The 7,351-nt window shown below is 38.9% G+C and overlaps 1 protein-coding gene across 2 annotated transcripts in view; it reads right to left on the reverse strand.

The window, feature by feature from the left end:
* The window catches only part of LOC137261470 (zinc finger protein 143-like), a 43,476-nt gene extending 36,614 nt beyond the window's left edge, over window positions 1-6,862 (reverse strand). The window contains exon 1 of one of the 2 annotated variants that reach the window (XM_067799221.1): window positions 6,801-6,862. The gene's annotated coding sequence lies outside the window, so the exon portion shown is untranslated. The remainder of the gene's footprint in view (window positions 1-6,800) is intronic. The other variant, XM_067799222.1, reaches the window with a different exon arrangement.
* Between the last annotated feature and the right edge of the window lie 489 nt (window positions 6,863-7,351).

Genomic DNA, 7,351 nt, shown 5'->3' on the forward strand with positions numbered 1-7,351 from the left:
GGGAATGATGTCGAGATCGTGAAGGGGATCAAACTCGGGTGGGTGAAACGACACCAGTTTCAAGTTTGCAACGTTTACGTGCGGGTGGGTGTCGACTCCAAGACCAGTCTGCAGGGGGTCAACGTGATCGTGGAAAACAAGATATCACTAATCAATATCTTTCTGCCTGACAACATACACTTCATGGGTATGAAGTTAACCCCTGAATTATTATCAGAAAACCAGTTGGAAATTATATCGTAATAGTATAATAATGACCAGTCATCATCCCAACACTACACTTAACGACCTGGGAGATACGGAGGGATTCGATCAGCCTGGTGAGGAAGATGAATTATACATCCTGCACTTCAAAGACAACGTGTACAGACGGGTGTCGTTATCAGATTTTAAAGAGCCCAAATGGCTGATCAACTTTACATTCACCTCACCTTATATCACAATAGACGCAGATACGGGGTACATCTCTAAGATTAGGAATAACGGTATCTGGCCCGGGGATTTCATTCCGGAGATAGGATTAAGAAGAACTTACAAAAATGGGTTAACGTCTTTCTTTGAAAATAAATTAACATTTAGTAATCCTGAAATAATATTCCCCCCTTTCACACTCATCATAGAAGTCTTCTTTGAGTATTCAAGCAATGGAGACCCCCCAATAGTACACCAAATTTTACCCGGGGTGTTAATACACTGGTTTAGCAGACACAAAGGCGAATATTGTCGTATTGTTATACAACAGGATACCACGGGTCCTATAAACCGCTTAAGAAACCTCAGTGGGGTTTTTATTACAACAGAAAAGTCTATTAGCCTCTCACCTATTACCCTGAGTACTAGTATACAACTTGTAGACTTCAAATACATTGATAGACTTTTAACTGAACCCCAATTAAAATATCTTTCAAAATATATATTATAGGATGGGTCTGTACCCAGTCGTAGAGGAAGTAGCGAAGACGCTGGAAACCGTAGATGGGTTCCGCTTGAGGCAGTTATGTGATGTGAAACGTCAACTAGAACAAGACCGTGACACGCGGAAAGCACTATGTAAAAAGTATAATAGAGCTTTCAATATCGTGAACGGGGCTGACACTACCCTTATGGCAACCAGCATGGGACTAGGGGCGGCAGGCGTTGGGTTGTTAACCACCATCGTGGCTGCACCTATAGTGCTAGGTATTGAAATAACGGCTGGGGTGACAGGGTTGGTAGGGTTGGCTCTTAAGTTAGTATCACGCAGACTTAATCGTAAGGCATTGAAACACGACGAGATCAGGGTTCTGGCCGAAGCAAAGCTGAACACAGTGAGTGAGCGAATTTCCACGGCACTCTCTGACAGTAAGATCTCAGAAGAGGAGTTTCGTTCAATCCTATCTGAACTCACAAAATATAACGGAATGAAACAAGATATTCGGTCCAAGTCTCGTAAGTCTGCTATCAGCGAGGACGAGAAAAAAAAGTATATAGCACAGGGAATACAAAAAGCCCAACAAGCCTTTATTACGAACACCAAAGAGATCATAGGCGGTTCACGTTAAACTGTTTCATCGATATAAACATAACATAGGGGCGATAGCCTTAAGCGAGCCACCGATCCTATATGGTGAGTCAAAACTTACAACATAGATAAAGTGGATATGAAAGCCGACGAACCTAACTTATACTACTTGAGGGATGGGCCGGGTAGGGGATTTGTAAGAGAAGAATTATTGATCGTACCGTACGGCACAGTATTACCTCCTACCAAGGCACAGTAATTACCGCCAACTTTTTTATAGTAGGGGTAATAGTAGCAAGAGCTAATGGCCCAACCAAAGCCTTATTTAGTAAATAAGGCTTTGTAGAGGGGTTTTATGAAAGTGTTTTAGAATCACTATTCCCTATACTACTCATTCTGTTAATGAACATATATCTTCATGACCTAGATTGATAGCCAGCCCCATGTGACGGGTTGTTTGTTAATTTATTTCATGCTGTCAACAAATGTTTTGTCTGGTCCAGACATAATTTTACGTGGTTTGCCATACGGGTAGAATATTACTGACTCGCAAAACAACGTTCTCCCCTCCATTTCGTTTACATCACTCAGTGTAACACCAGTGATGCATTTTTAATTTTTAGTCTGTTGTGAAGTCCTCTCATCATTCATCGTCCTACAGTCATCAACAAGGTCAGAAACTATTGTTTTGTAAACAATTACCAGTGACTGCTCACAGAATGGATTTTTGTTATGACTGTCAAGTGTATGTGACAATGTAATTAGTTGTCCTGTAAACAGTATTTGTGGAAAGTGAGTTGTTTGGAAACAGTCAGCAGTGTGTGATGTTTCATCTGGTGTCTGTGTCTGAACACGCATCTGAACTTGGGCAAATTTGCACTTATACTAATGTTGTGTACCAGAATATGTATATAATTTTGAGTAATAAATAATCCCACTTATGTTGAAAACTCAGAAAAGGAACCCCAGTGAGATGAATCTAGACTTGCTTCTTTTAGGGATTTAGCACTGGAGAAAAGGCTAGGCAGTTGGAAAATAATGCAGTGCTGGAACTGAGACAACTAATGTGTATCATGTCATCACTTTTTGAGCCCTACAACAGAAACATCATGATGAAGGATGGTTGGTTGATTTGTTGTCTAATGTCGCACAATATTGCAGCTATACAGCGGCAATCTGTAAATAATCGAATCTAGATCAGACAATCAAGTGATCAACATCATGAGCATCATCATATGCAATTGGGATTTCACATGTCAAACATGTCATCAAGCTTGACCACAAGCTCCTGTTAATCGCCTCTTATGACAAGCATACATTACTGAAGATAAATTAAAACCTGGATCTTCACAGGTTCATGACAAAGGAAAGGCATTAAAAAATAGAATGTGCACCAGACATGCTAATTACATGACTGATATCTGCTAGAAAACTTATTAACATCATGCAAGTTAAATAAGGAGACCAGTTAAACAGTAAAACGATTTGGCAAGTCTCCTTTGCCACATTAGTGATGCATTCAAGTCAGAAAAAATGAGACATCAATTTTTAGCATTGTTCAGTGAGTGAGTGAGTGAGTGAGTTCAATTTTACACTTCACTCAGCAATATTCCAGCTATATGGCGGCGGTCTGTATATAATCGAGTCTGGACCAGACAATCCAGACATCAACAACATGAGCATCGATCTGCGCAGTTCGGAACCGATGACACGCAAACAAGTCAGCGAGCCTGACCACCCGATCCCGTTAGTCGCCTCTTACAAGCTGAGTCGCCTTTAATAGCAAGCATGGGTTGCTGAAGGCCTATTCTACCCCGTGACCTTCACGGGTCTAGCATTGTTCAGTGGAGTAGAGTTCATGCACATATCGTATCTGCATTCAAACAGTAAAAACAAGCTGACGTCTACATGCATTTACATTGTACCAAGTGTCATTAAATGAGTAAATTTTTGTTCCGTTATTGCTTGTACAGTGTAACATAATTAGCCTGCTACTTTATAAAAAGGCTGTTCATCTTGAAGTCTGGGTAACTGAACTTGGGCATTAGCTTGCTTGAGCTAATGTACAGACTCGGTATCTGCTTCATTTTCAATAAACTTGTAGTAGAAATTTATTCACAAAAAGCAAATTTTATTTTAATGAAAACAATTTAACTGCACTCTGCATAGGACTAGTTGCTTAAGTGAGTGAGTCCTCACTTGTCAGACTAGAATGTCAATGGCAATTTTCTGTGAGTGCATGGGTCTGTAAGGATTTTCTTGAAAGTGTTTTGGGTCTTCATTACAAACACTGTCAATATTCCATGGTCCTGCATGCAAAATGATGAAGCCATGTTGTATATAAAATACTCTTAGGACTAATGATTCATGAAAGACCATGCAAAATATCTATGCACAAAAATTATACTTTCAAGGGAGGTAACTGTTCTAATGTTAAAGTCCATCCATTGTTATGGGCTTTTTTTTACATAAATGATTTTAGCTTCATGTTTTAAGTTGCTGACTCTACTATGTAAACGGCAAACAAAAGCTAAAAAGTGAGTGAGTTTAGTTTTACACTGCACGCAGCAATATTCCAGCTACATGACGGCTGTCTATAAATAATTGAGTCTGGACCAGACAATCCAGTGATCAACAACATCAGCATGGATCTGCGCAACTGGGAACCGATGACGTGTCAACCAAGTCGACAAGCCTGACCACCCGATCCCGTTAGTCACCTCTTACGACAAGCACGGTCACCTATTTCCTAAAGCTAAAAAGAAGTTAATCCAAGCTGAAATTTATCTGAACAGAATTATCAGATGAACACTATCTACAAGGAAGCTGGTCCAAGACATAAAGCTGAATATATTTTCCTCATTGTCATTTAATGCACAGTGAATATCCTGTTCAGATTTGAATCTCACAGTATCAAAATCCAATCCACACCAGATTGGACAGCAGGTCACTCACTGCACTGGACCTTTAAGGAAAACTGGCCCGTCAGTGTGCACAAACCTTGATGAAAACATCCTTGTGTTCCATACACACTCATAGCATTATTTTAATATTAGCTTATCAGGATTCTGCTGCACAATATAACTTAGTGAAAGGGATGAGTTTCACACCGACCTTAGCAATATTTCAAACATTCCAGCAATATCACAGCAAGGGACACCAGAAAAGGGCTTCACACAATCCCATGTGGGGAATGGAACATGGATCTTTGACAAGATTAGTGAACGCTTTAACCACTGAGCTACCCATCACCCCTGCCCAATCGAGGCAGAGACAGCTTGCTGAGAAAATTGATGGGAGTTGGGGTGGGGGGTGGGTGGGTGCACACTTCATTTTCACTTGTTTTCAAAGGATATTTAATAAACTTGCAAAATAAAAGGAGGGGATGCACACCCCTGCACCCTTCATCTGGATCCACCTATGACAATATAAACAAACACCATATGACTGTCACAAATCTATGTTAAGCCATCAGAGTACAGATCTTATTGGTAAGTAATGGTCTTCCAAATAACTGAAATCATTGAAAATTGATCGCAGTGACTTAATAACCTAGCAGTTGATCATATTTTATGCTAAGCACATTGTGCCAACAATTTTGGAACAGTTGTTTGCATTAACAATATATTTCACTAGGTTGTTTAGTCTGTTGTTGACATTGCATACGCATCAACAAGCTTGTTCCAAGTCAAGACTGAATTTGTCTTCAAGGATGGAAGTTTGGTTTGTAACGTACTAATCATTGTTTAAAAAAGCAAGTTGCACGTTTGACATAAATTTGCAGAAATAAGTCGGACAAGAAATTTGATATATGCCTAATTATTGAATGGTTTTAATGGACCAGTCATCAATTATGAAATATTAACAAATTCATAACACTAGTGATAAGATCACTTTGTGCAACAGACCCCAAGGCTCCGTTTCACACACTCTCGTAAGCCCAAGATCTTGTAACTTTTCCCTGTAGCATTTGTACTTCCTAAACTGTAACATAATGCTATGAGAAAAGTTATGAGATCTAAAGTTTAAGACAGCTTTGTGAATGGGGCCCTGGACCATTAGTGTCCAACACGCAAGTTCTATCAATGCATAATGTTCTCAAAATTTGTCCAGTATCTTTTAAACTACATTTCAAACTGTTTCCTTAACCAGAATGCTCGACAAGTATATCAAATGTGATTGAGTGAATAAGTAAGGTTTTCCAGGTGCTCTTAACAATATTCCAGCAAAATCATGGCAGGGTACACAAGATATGGGCCTCACACATTGTACCGTGTGGGAAATCAAACCCAGGGGTTTTCAGTAAGTTGAATAATCACCCTTTAACACTAGGCTACCCATCACCACTTTATCAAGTTGGGTAGTTTTCATAACACATATTAAATTCCTGCATGACAGTTGTTATCTAGGGTTGAACTACAAGACCTGGAAATAAAAGTAAAAGCCTTAAGCACAGAATGATGTAGGAGAAATTACTTTTGCCTTTTATTGCTGAGATTGAAGTTGTTCAGCTTATTCAGCAGCCTGAGTAGAGCAATAAATTCCAGAGGTTAAACAGATGTGACTTGAACTAGGCATTCTATTTAAAAAATACATTCTGCTTAATAAAGATTATTTTTTTATCATTTTTTTTTTACATATAAATGAAAGACACACAAAAAACACTTCTCTTTGATTCTTTCAGGATTATAACAGCCGACCTATTTTTTTTCCAGACTTAAGAGACTGGTGTATCACTATAGAATGTCTAACAAACCTGCCGATAAATCACGGTGGCCATTTGAAGCTCTTAATTTGCGTAACATTTCTACAAAAATACATCATTAGTCGGGTTCTCGGTCAAGTTGCCTAACGACCAAAATTATTTCCTTTATACGAGGAAAACACAATGAATTTGAATTGTAGCAAATTTCTGAATATTAATCGATAAGAATAAAAACACACAAAACTCAGTCTTTAAAGGTCTCCGATACAAGGTAACTTAAATTTCTATTTACAAACGCTGTTATATTCGTGTAAATGTGTCTGAACCTTAGATACTGGTTTTATTATTGAGACGGCAGTATTTCCGTCCGGTTGCCTTGTCGCTTCTCCATAAACACGGCCAATTTCGTCCTCCATGATGGTTTGAGGTCAGAGAATTCGCAAACAGAGATTGTACTCGAAAATTTGGACTCAAAACCACCCAATAATACCAGTTTTGATCAGAACCACATCTTCCCAACCCCATATCTTCTCGCGACCCTTCCCGAAATACTTTTCGCCGACAAAAGTTACAATGAACACTGGGAAAACTTACCCAAAAATCCTCACAGGACCGCCATGCACTGCTTCTCTCGGGCTGGCTAATTATGCATAATTTATGCAGGAGCTAAGCCCGTCGATAAATCCTAGGCTTGTAGCAATACTGACACACTGTATGTGATACAGACAATTCAGTGGGTTATAAATAACCTTTTTAAGTACCTACATCAAAATGTACCTCAAACAGTGCCACTGACGAACGTGATGGTATATTTCATCCAGAATCAGGGCATATATTTCACAACGTGCTAAGGAAAGATAACTCTGTACACCATTTTCGCGCATTTTGATTTCGATGCCCCCAGTTATTCGAAAGAAAATTGAAAATGTATATGAAAAAATGACTCAAAACAGTATTATCTACATGCAAATTCCTAAAATGCATCTGGCGAACATAACAGCAAGTCACATCTGATTATAGATCTATGCTTCTATTGATCGATATATATCATATTGTTCAAACTATAATTTTTGTAGTGGTATATTCTTTTTTTCTGGTACTTGAAGGTACGACAGGACTAGACTGAATGTGTTATTAACAGTATT

Source organism: Haliotis asinina, chromosome 14 (genome assembly GCF_037392515.1).
Source record: "Haliotis asinina isolate JCU_RB_2024 chromosome 14, JCU_Hal_asi_v2, whole genome shotgun sequence".
Classification (NCBI taxonomy): domain Eukaryota; kingdom Metazoa; phylum Mollusca; class Gastropoda; order Lepetellida; family Haliotidae; genus Haliotis; species Haliotis asinina.